This window comes from Talpa europaea (assembly GCF_964194135.1).
Source record: "Talpa europaea genome assembly, chromosome: 10".
NCBI classification, from domain to species: Eukaryota; Metazoa; Chordata; class Mammalia; order Eulipotyphla; family Talpidae; genus Talpa; species Talpa europaea.
This window is the reverse complement of record NC_140077.1, coordinates 50,650,783-50,663,374: the sequence shown is the minus strand read 5'-3', so window position 1 is coordinate 50,663,374 and position 12,592 is coordinate 50,650,783.

The following is a 12,592-nucleotide window of genomic DNA, read 5'->3' as shown; positions in this document are numbered from 1 at the left end:
GGGAGCTGGTCTCCTTCCTTGCCTTCTCCCCCACTCCACCCCAGGCTTCCTTGATGTCCCCAAGAATTTTCCCACTCAGAGACGGTGGAAAGAGAAGGAAGGTATACAAAAGGTCAAGGGGTCTTAAAGCAAAAAAAAGTGGGCAGGGGGACTCATCTGTGGCACCTCCTCCTTGCTTTTTCCACTGAACTTCAGAATTTTAATTCACTCACACTTTTTATGGGAACACTCTCACGTGGTGACTCGAAGCTGGGACGGAGGAGGGCCAGAGAATCCGCTGTCCAAGCAGTTTTATGAACACAGTTCCCTCTCAAGTCGAAGAATCAAAATTTCCCACCACTAGAGGAAATCAGACACTCAGGACTTTCTCAGAGCTTCCTAAGTCTGTCTTTTTTAGTTTATGGGTAACCAGGGCCACTTCTTTGGGTAAGGTGTTATTAAATCAAAGAGATTCTTTATTATGACATCTGGCACCCTTGTTTTCTTAAAGTATATAGAGTAGCAAGATATGAAGACTGGAATGTGAGGGAGGAGATAGAAAATAAAGCCAGGAGTTAGATTAGAAGGTGAGATTTGTGGAGCTGGGAGCTACAATCTTGACATAAGGGGATAATGAATTGAACTCTGCTCTTTTTTGGGATCCAAAGCAAAGAGGAAGCTGAAATCAGGTTTCAGGAAACACCATCACGAATCTTGTTTCACTGCTTAGTCTCCTACTGCCTGTATCACTATTTCCTTAACATTTTCCTTTAAACAAATTCGAATTTTTACTGAACTAATTTTAAAGAAAACTTTATATTACTTGTAAATGTAAAATCAGTATCATAGGCCCTAGATAGAAAATAAGTATAAAAATAAAACAAAGCTGTTGAAATCTTACTAGATAGTAATTTATCGCTTCAAGGCTGGTGACTCAGAATCCTCTTCCTGGGGTGATGAAGAAATGTTAGTTATAGCACTAATGGACAAGTATGCTCTCTTGAACACATTAGCAAAATGGAGAGAACAACACAAAGGGAATATATCTTAGGTTAATTTTACTTAAAATCATCCATACCTTTCTTAAATGAGGTTGAAAGCTCTGAATATTTTGGTAATATCTTTATTACGTGGGAAAAAAAATCCAACTGCTTAAAAGAAGCCCAGTTATTCTGGTACTATGATTAGGGCAGATTTTTTTTTTTTTCCTGTGGGTCTGCATGCTCCCATATCTTACAGGAAACCCGACCGTGATTTCCTGGAGCTGCTTATTATAGTTGCCCTTCCACGCAGGCAGATGGCCCAGTGACAGGCAACTGCATGCACTATTCAATGAAGCTCGAGAGCACAGTGGACAGTACTGGGGGGAACCATGTGAAATGGGCATTGGAGCTGAGCATGGGATCAGTGGGTGGCCTTGGACTCCTGACTCAGTTACTTTGTACCTTTGTACCTCAGTTTCCTCATTATGAATGGGTGGGCGTTCTTAACCTATTCACTCACAGTCTTATGGAGGTATCAAATGAGTTAATACATATAAACCACCTCAACTGTAATAAGTATTTAGTAAACGTTGATGATTATTGCATCTGGTCCAAGAAATTTAGTCCAGAAGGTTGCTATATGATGCTCTGAGACAGGTAATAATAGCAGTGGAGCAGAGAAATGTGACACTCCTGAGGCCTGTCAAATCCTCCTGCTGAACACCAGCAGGAACACATCTGTTCCTGAACAAGTTGAGCTTTTTGTTTTTTAGGGAGGAAGGAAGAGAGGGTGTCTCAGTAAAAAGGTGTTAGAAAGATTGAAATTACTTATTGGGAAAGCATTTAGGTGATTATAGGGAGGGATTAAGAAAGTGGGCTTTACTCTAAATTGGATGCTATCAGAAAGTGGGCTTAATTCTATGATTGAGTATCTGAATCAGGCCCATGAAAATAGGGGAATATTAGGTCATTTTAATGTTTTGGACAGTGCCTGTGTTTTGTTTATGTTCAAATATGATTGCACAGTGGTCCTGTTTCTGTCTTAACCCATCACACTTACAGAGTGGCTTTGTTTGATGTTGGTGTTCTGTGTGATTTTTACTTAACAGTTCTCCTATTAACCAAATCCTGGCTGATGGTGTCAGACCATTTACCTGCTAGCAAGGGTTGCCTTGGTTTTTCTCAGTCCTCCTAGAGGGACTGACTCTCCAGGAGCAGGATAAAATAAAAAGTAAGGAGGTTTGTCTGACATCTCCTAAACATCTATGTTGTTCCTCATTGTGAAGATTAGATGCACACTATATGTTATGTTGTCTCTGGATCTGGGCAACACTGTCATTAAAGACAACATTAAGGTTATTTCTTTAAATGTTTTCCTAAGCCCATTCTAGAAGACTAAGTCTTTGGAAAATGTATGGGACCTCCAGCCACATAGCCCAATAATCTTTTAAAAATAATTTAAAAAATAAGCAATTAAAAATGTACTCTTCTTCTTCTTTGTTTTTTTAAATTTGATTTTTTCCAGAAATATTTCTTTTTTTTTTTTTAAGATTTATTTATTTATACAAGCACTGTGGTACAGGCCAGAGGTGCGGAAGGGTGAGAGAATTCACCAGAGACAGATTGGGGAGCAGAACAGGCAGAATGACTGAAATCCACTGCTGAGGGGAGCAGTGGGTGCGACAGGAGAGGTCTGTCATGCCATGTGGGACTCTCCCTGGCTGGCCGGGAATTGAGCCTGCGCTGCGGAGGCTGCGTGCAGACAGCTTCACAGCACTGCACTCAACCTGCTGTGCAACTGGGGAGGCCCCAAAAATGTACTCTTCTTGAAAAAGCAAACGCGACTTCATGTCATCAATTCTTGTGGTATAAGCTAGGGTACTTCTAAAGGGAGTCAACTCATCCATTTTCCCAGGGCATAGTAGTCACCCCAAACCTATTTTCCCTTGAAAATACACTGAACATAGTTGTCAGAATTCTCTTTCAATGATATCGGTTTGGGCTACATCAAACAGTCGTTTTTAAGATAACTCAAGTGAAAGAAATAGTTACAGGAAGGATAAGCATGGTCTATCAAGGGAGATGGGAACGCTTGGAAATTGAAAACAGAAGATACAATAGGATACAATAGGACAGATTCTTGAACCACTGGAGCTAGAGGAGAGCTGTGGACTCAGGGACTCCAGAGACCTCATGGCTGTAGTTTGCTGACCTTTTCTCAACTCTCTGACTAAGTCGAATTCCAGCCAATTCTTAACATATCCAGAAGTCAAATTCTGGAGAAAAGGAATTCAATTGAATTCTGTAAACTCCAGGTAATAGGTCATACCATGGATCACTGAGATTCACTGCAGACCTGTCATTGGTCATCCTCATGCAAAGATAAATTCAGCGCTGATTTCTTCATCTTTCAACATGGGGTTAGGCACAGGGCTGGAAGAGTGTATGGCAGACACATTGACTGAGGCATCTAGTGCCTTCCAGTTCTGGGGGAACACACATATATCCTGCACCTAGAAGGCTAGAGATGTCCCTTCTTGATAATACCTAAGCATTGTGTACACAATGGTTTGCTCACCTCTCACTTCCTAACAGTGCTGCAATTCAAAGTCACATCTGCATCCTGAGACCACCTAAGCTGCAGGTTGGTCTCAACAACCATTGCCTCCTGGCATTGTGTGTATGTATGTATGTGTGTATGTATATAAAACAACGCATGAGAAAATTATATACTACGGGAAAGTATACTGCTGTACCTCCAAGGAATCATTCAAAACTGGCAGCTTCCATTTTTATTTTTACAGTTATATCTATAAAAATATACTTAATATTCCTCCATATCTTAATTTACCAACTTATAGAACTTCTGGCTTCTCAATTTGAAAGCTGGGGAATCCAGTGCCCCTATAGTAACTTCTTTCTTCCTCATGCCAGCCCTACTACACATTTCTGTTCTCTAGCTATAACTAAGTCTACTGTTTTTAGTCAAGTGATTGATTCTAAAAGTGGGAGCGCAACAAACAATATTTAGAATATGTAATTCTTGTTTAATGTTTTTTATAAATTCAGTGTATGCTTTCCCTGAACAGTGAAAACAAGTTATTATCTAAAATCCAGTATTGCCAATAAGAAATCTGAGGGATATTTCATTGTCTTCTCTTTGCAGATAACTATTTTTATTTCAGATGTTTTAGGGCTTTTTAAATCCCTGGAATGATAATTACTTGAATGTGTACAGATATTGAACTTTTTTCAGACTTTATCCCACATAGTAGTTAGGTGTCTTTATTTCAGTGCATCAAATCTTCTGTTATTTCTTTAATAATTTCTTCTATTTTTTTTTCTGTTTTCCCCATCTGGAATGCCTTATATTTTTCATTTTTGTTTTTTAATCTATGTTTTGGAAGATTTTTCTTAACTTGGTCTTCCAGGTGTCTGACTTAATCTTCAGATGATTTGATATGATATTATAATCGCACTCTATCAGTGACTCTTTTAGTCAACTTATTTTGCAACAAACCTTCCTTATTAAAGGATACCTCTTTTTTCACAGCAACTTGCTCTTGTTTGAAGGATACAATATTTTAAATTTTTCTTTAAGAATATTACTTACATATTTTTGATTATTTTGTCCTTGATGAATTGTTTCTGTGTTCACTTCCCTGATTGTTTATTCAATTCCTTCAAGCATTTTTATATTTAATGATCTTCAAATAATCTATTGATACTTTTTGGTGCATTCATATTTGCAAATAACAGAACTGGTCAGGAGACATATTTGGAATAGATGGTCTGAGTTGCTACTTATCTATTGAAAGGAGGACTATCTGTAGTACTGGGTTCTTGGGTAGGACACATTTATTAGGTCAGTGTCCTGGTGAGGTGCATTGAGGAGAGAGAAATAGGCAATGGTGTCAAGGTAAGAAAGCTTCCTCTGAGAGTATTTAGTGCATATAGTTCAGAGATAATTTGAATCATTTTCTCTACCCTCTTCTCCGGTTCTGCCTAATGTGCAGATCTATGTCTATCCCACTCCTACCACTTCTACCCACAAGGATGCTCTGATTCTCTTTATGTCCTTATTAGTGAATCTCATCCCCACCCCCACCTTTCTTTATAGTTCTTATATTTTATTTTTTAATATTTATTTATGCACACAAGAACTGGAGTATAGGTCAGAGGCATGGGAGGTGAGAGGATTCACCAGAGGAAAACTGGGGAGCAGAACAGGCAGATCTACTAAAATACACTGAAGCTGCATGCAAGACAGGAGAGGTCTGCTGTGTCAGGTGGGTTACCTCCCTGACCAGAGATTAAACTCAGACCAGAGTGGCTGGCGATAGCTTGATAGTTCTAAGACTTAAACCCTGTGCCACCAGGGAGACCCCGATCTTAAATTTTATTTATTTTTTTTTAAATTTTATTGTTCTATTCCCCATACAATTGCAGCCCCCCCATTCTGACCCCAATCCCTCCCCTCCCGCCCCCGCCCCCCTAAAAGTGTCTCTGGTTCATAGTTTTTTGTTGATTTTGATTTTCACTTTCTTATAGTTATTCATTTTCCTGGTCCCTTATTTAAGTTTTCTAGATTCCTGCTATGAGTGAGACCATCCAGTATTTTTCTTTTTCTTTTTGGCTTATTTCGCTGAGCATGATCCCTTCCAGCGCCATCCATGTTGCTACAAATTGCATGTGTTTATCTTTTTTGAATGCTGAGTAATATTCCATGGTATATATGTACCACATCTTCTTGATCCAGTCATCTATTTTTGGGCATTTGGGTTGTTTCCAAAGCTTAGCTATTGTAAACAGTGCTGCTATAAACATAGGGGTGCAGGTGTTCTTTGGAATTGATGTTTCTGTGTCCTTTGGGTAAATACCTGATCTTAAATTTTAAATTGAGGTCATTGAAGGTAAGGAAGCAGAGTGATCTCCAACTATTTTACTGCTATGAATATCACTATTAAGCAAATACCTGGAACTCTGCTGCTCCTTGTACTGACTGGTCCTACTTCAGCTTCTTGGGGGCTTTCACAGAAAGAACTGTGCTCAATTTTGCTATTTTAGGTGGCTTTCTTCTGAGTTAGTTTCTCCATTGACCCAATTCTGTCTGTATTCTATCTTCCTGGAATTCCTCAAAATTCCTGGTCTACCTCCTCATGTTTTCTAACACTGTATTTATTGCATTCTTTCAGGTTAAAAATCATTTCTGTCATTTCAAGGAAGACATCTTGGTTCCTAGTTCACAAATTTGAACCTGAAAATTCACTGTTTTGAAACATGTGGATTGCTAGAAACTGTGACAGCAATAATTTCATACTGGGTGTAATAGTGGAGGAAAAACATAGCTTTATTAAGTTAGCAATAAATCTAATAATTACTCTTCTTTAAAATAAATAAAGGTCAGTGATCAGTCTACAGACATAGACAGCTAACTGGAAAGAGAAGTATAAAATGCAGGTGAAGATTCTGGAGTAAGGCTGCAATCTTCAGTTGCCTTCTTTCAGCCTTGGGTTCACCTCAGTGATATTGTTAGTAAGCAGGCTTAGGGGAGGCCCAGAACCCCTCATGTTCTAAATAGTTTCTACCATCCACCACAAAAAGACAAAACATATCCTTAGTGTATAAGAATTGCAGTAGAAAAGAATTTTAATAGATTTAACATACAGAAAGAAAAGGAAAGGACCTCTCCTCCATGGGGCTCTGGAGTTCCCTTTTCTCCTCTGCCAGGGTTGGAGGCCAAGATCAGCCTTTGAGGGTCTTTGCCGGGGCTGCCACAAGCTGGTCAGCCTTGTTTTCCTACCTCAGACATTTATAGTTGCTGGGGGTCCCCATTTGTCTATGCCAGGCTAGGACCCTTGGAGAAGCAGTGAACATGGACTTCTGGCTTTCCTGGGATCATTCCAGACTCATGAGCTGATCCTGGCAAGGCTGCCTTCAAAATAGCTTGGTCCCTGCCTGCTACACAGACAGGATGTATGCATAACAACACATGATAACCTACCATAAAGATGCCTATGAGTGGGGCTTCTTACCTAGCTTCTCCATAAACATTGACTTTCCCCCAGTGGATATTATCAGGAAGGGGAGTGTCCAGAAGTGGGAATTTCTGTTGTAAAAGATGCATCTGAGACCATCTTATTCAGGAAAACTCACCATTTTCCCTGACATAATTAACTTGGTGCCTGCCAGGCATTTCCATCTGACCCATAACTGTCCCCTGCATAGGGGAAAAAATATTAAAGAGAAAGGATCACCCAAAGTTACCCATCCCCTCATGCCCAACCAAACAGGATTGTTCCAGAAGTTTGCCACAAGTCTAACACACCTTTTGGTAGGAAACCATAGGAAAAGGGCAGAAGGGGCCAGGCAAGTCTGGAAGGAAAAGAACAAAATCAAAGTACAAGTCAATATAAGGGCTGCCATTGTCAACTTCCCCACAGGTCTGCCATCCACATCTCTTCCAAGTGTGTCCTTCCATGTGCTCCAAATTCCTGGTGCAAATCCAAAGGCTGAGAAGCAACCATGGCTTGTTCTTCATATGTCTCTCTCCTCCAGGTGCCTCTAAGTCTTCTTGCTCTGTCTTCTCTCCCAAGTCCTTTCTACTTCCCCCTCTTTGCTCAACTCCACCCTTCAATAGGTGGGGCAGGGAACACAGAATCTCCCCTTTTTAGATTACTCTGTTACACTATGATTACTGGCAAATTACTTAAACTCTTTGAGTGTTGGTTTCTCATCTATAAATAAGAATGATGATAGTACCTTCATGTCTATTGTAAGGATTAAATTAGTTGACATTTCCAAAGCATTTTGAAAAATGCCTGGAATATGGCAGGTACTCGGTACATATTTGTTGAATAAATAAAGGAAGATATGAGTGAAGGTTGAATAAACAACACCCCAAAACAGAAATGTGTTATTCCCCAGCTGGTACCATAGCTGAATCTTATCCTACGGCCAGCTGCTTATAAAGGACAAGGTAAATAACAAAGCTAATAAATGCTGTTACGATGAGCTCAATGCCTCATTATATCATGTGGAGGCAGATCACTCATCAGTGGAAACACTGAATGATCTGCTGTGATGACAAGCAAGTCTGAAAATGCTGGTGGCTTTACTAATCTGAATTGTATGAGACTCATCTCCCCATAGAGATGAGCAGTCATCCGGCTTGGATTTGAATCATATTCTCCTGTTACGAGCTGAATTTATTCCCCCCAAATCCATATGTTAAGATACTGACTCTTAGCACCACAGAATTTACCTAGAATTCAAAATAAGGTTTTTAAAGAGATGATTATATTAAAACACAGACATCAGGTTGGATCCTAATCCAGGTTGAATGGCATTTTTCTTAAAAGAGAAATTTTGGGTGCACAGACACACCAGGGATGTGCTGGCACCAAGGAAAGGCCGTGTGAGGACATGGCACAAAGTGTCCATCTGCAGGCCAAACAGAGCCCTCAGGAGACATCAATCGCAGTGCTGATCCAAATCAATGCCAGCACCTTGATCTTGAGATTTCTGTGTTCAAGGAATGTGAGAAAATAAATTTCTGTTGTTTTAGCCACCCAGCCTGTGGTATTTTGTTCTGGCAGCCCTCGCAAATGAAATGCTTCAAGCATATGATCTCTATAAACTTAGGGGAGTTTCTTTATTCCTTTGAGTTTGTTTCCTCATTTGAATAAGATACTAGCGGGATTTGACCAATGGACTTTGGTATACATGAAATTATCATTTATCAGAGAGCCCATTTTATACTGAGTTAAACATATTAACTGTTACTATTATTATTGCTGTAATTATAAAAACGATCCATATTATTGTTGTTATTAATATCTCCAGAGGGACCTCCCAATCTGATTGACAAGTAAACAACATCATTACACATTAAAAATCTTATGCTTTTTTTGTAGACATAGCTTATTTTAAAGATGAGGAAACAATCTTCTTTTTCAAATGATATTTGTAGAAGACTTGAATCTTTAAGAAACTAAAGTATGACTCTCAAACACAAAAATAATCTGTTTGCAAAAAGAAAGTTCATTCAAAACATGAATAGAAATTATATTTAGTTCTTATAGATTGTTGGTTGTTGCTTGCTTGCCTATTTTGACATTTTGATATATTTTGAATTTATTCAAACAAATTTAGTGTTGTAGCTAGAGTATGAAGATGTTGTATATTACTGTATCTGAATACTCTCCACCAGTGATGCACTAAAATGAATTTACAATGAAAATCACTATAAGATGTTTCTTATAAATATTTCTTTAGCTACAGTTTGGAAGAGCTTGTTGGGGTGTTCCCATTATAAATGGAACTGAGGATGCCAACCTTGTATACTCTGTGATCTGTTAAAGAGTCTCATGATATAATGAATGTGAAAATTCTCTGTAAAAATACACTGAGGTCAAGGTTTTTAATTATAGTAATGTCAAGTTAATAGTACATATCCTCGATAAAAGATGATGAAAAGATCACTTTACCTCAGTGGCCTCCTACCCCCAAAATCATAACCCCATTTTTACCATGAGAAAAACAGCAAACAAACCCTAATTAAGGGTTAATTTACCCATTTCTCCCAATGTCTCTCAAAACTACAGAAGTTATGAAAAACAAGCAAAAACTAAGAAACTCTCAAAGACCAGAGGAAACTTTGTAGACATGATGACTAGATGTATAGAGATATCTTGGATGGGATCCTGGAACACCAGGAGGAAATTGGTAGAATCCAAATTGGTAGAAATCAGTTGGTTGTAATATGCCAGCAATAGATCTGCAATTGTGGCAAATGTAACATGGATGTCAGATGTTAACAAGAAAGAAGCTGCATGAGAAATTTACAGGAAGCCTCTACACTATCTTTGCAAGTTATAGGTAAATCTAAAACTATTATAAAGTAAAAATGTTTATTTTTAAAAAGCAAATTGATACACACATCTAAGAGTTGGATTATGCCATTTTTGAAAACTGTTTCACTTTAGAAATGTCAGATAAAGGAATTATTATTTGATGTTTTGACAATACTTTTTTATTAAACACTATTTTTTAACTTTATTTAAATTTTATTTTTATATTCCCCATACAATTACAACCCCCTTATTTTGACCCCATCCCTCCTTTCCCCGCCCCCCAACCCCCATAGAGTGTCTCTGGTTCACAGTTGTTTGTTGATTTTGATATTTTCTTTCTTGTAGTTATTCTTTTTCCTGGCCCCTTATTTAAGTTTTCTAGATTCCTGCTATGAGTGAGACCATCCAGTATTTTTCTTTTTCTTTCTGGCTTATTCCACTGAGCATGATCCCTTCCAGCTCCATCCATGTTGCTGCAAATTGCATGTGTTTATCTTTTTTGAATGCTGATTAATATTCCATGGTGTATATGTACCACATCTTCTTAATCCAGTCATCTATTTTTGGGCATAGGGGTGCAGGTGCTCTTTGGAATTGAAACAGCTGGGACTACATCAAATTCAAGAGCTTCTACACAGCAAAAGAGACAATAACAAAAACAAAGAGAAGCCCCACCGACTGGGAGAACATTTTTGCACACAACACGAATGATAAATGACTGATCACAAAAATCTACAATGAGCTGATGAGACTCAACAACAACAAAGAAAATAATCCAGTCAAAAAATGGGTAGAAGAGCTAAAAAGAAACTTCTCCGAAGAGGAAATGCAAATGGCCAACAGGCATTTGAATAAATGTTCAACATCACTTGTAATCAGGGAAATGCAAATCACAACTACCATGAGATACCATCTTACACCAGTGAGAATGGCACATATTAAAAAAAAAAAAAAAAAAAAAAACTAGCAACAACAAATGTTGGCGAGGTTGTGGAGAAAAAGGAACTCTCCTGCACTGCTGGTGGGAGTGCAAACTGGTCCAACCACTATGGAGAGCTGTGTGGAGATTTCTTGACCTACTAAAGATAGAGCTTCCATATGATCCAGCAATTGCACTCCTAGGTATTTACCCAAAGGACACAGAAACACTATTTTTTTTTTGAAAGATTTATTTATTCATTTATACAAACACTGGGTACAGTCAGAAGTGCGGGAGGGTGAGAGAATTCACCAGAGCCAGAGTGGGGTACAGAACAGGCAGACAGACGAAGTATACTGCTGAAGGGAGCAGGGGGCGGCAGGAGAGGTCTGCGCGGCATGTGGGACCCTCGCCCGGCAGCCGGGGATGGAACTGGCGCTGTAGATGCTGCAGGCAGCTTTGCAGCCCAGCGCTCAACCACTGCGCCACCGGGGAGGCCCCTTGAGAATACTTTTAAAGTAGCAAGGTCAATTGTCTTTTGGTTGTCTCCCATGATAATCAGCCTCATTATATAGCCATCAACAAAATTGTGTCAGTGCTGAAGTTTATCCAAACCAAACTTTTTCTCATCACTTTACAAACAGACCCAGAATAATCAGGTGACTAATATATTTAATTTTTGGTTGCATTAAAATGTGAAACAAAATATTTTTTATTGCACACAAAGCATAAGGCAAAATATGTATCAATGTGTCAATGTCTGTGTGCAAATATATACATATATAACATTATATATTGTATTATACATTGCATTATATATCATCTCTCTTTTTTTAAAGGTTTATTTATTTATTTTATACAAGAACTGGGGTACAGGTCAGAAGCACGGGAGGGTGAGAGAATTCACCAAAGCCAGAGCGGGGAGCAGAACAGGCAGAAGGAGCGAAGACACTGCTGAGGGGAGTAGCGGGCAAGGCAGGAGAGGTCTGCTGTGACATGTGGAGTTCTCCCTGGCCAGCGGGGATGGAACCAGCGCTGCAGAGGCTGCAGACAGCTTCGCAGTGTGGTGCTCAACCTCTGTGCCACCAGGGAGGCCCTCATTTCTCTTTTTAATAGAAACAAGATATAAACTCTTAGATCAGTTTTTTAATAGGTCTGTTAGTCCGATTGGTATTTTTGGCCTAAATTGTTAAGGAAACATATCCACACTCACAGAAGGAAGTTTGAAAATGAAAACAAACAAGTAATAGTGTGTCTTCTTTATGTGATTGGCCTGTACTAGGCACGGAGAATTTAAAGTTGAGCAGGACCTGATCCCTGACCCTGAGTAGCTCAGAGCCTAGCCTAAGAAGCAAACACACAAGTAGTTTTATAACAGAACATTGTAAGCACAATCATAGACCATGGCTGGGAAAGCTCAGAGGAGAGTCACCTGACCCAGCTCTGGGACCAACTTTAAGGACCCTTCGTAAAAGAATAGTCTGTATATTCTGTATAGTCTTAAGAGATGAGTGAGGAGTTAGCCAATTGGAGAAGAAAGTGGAAAGCATTCTAGGCAGGAAAAGGAATTTCTTATTTTCTGAGATTGCAAAGAAGGAAGGAAGGGCGTTGAGTTTAGATAAGATGAGGGCAAAAGGGAGACAGGAAGTCAACAGAGATCAGGCCTGGGGACCTTAGCTGTCAGTGAAGAAGAATATGAAGCGGGTGCTCGCAGGGAGGGGTTGGAGTTTGGTGGGAAACTTGAGGAGAATGATAAAGATTGAGTCTCTATCTGAGCCTCTATCTAAGCAAAGATAAATAAAGAGTTAATAAACAATTCTGAGTTGGTATTAACACCAACACATAAGAATATGTAA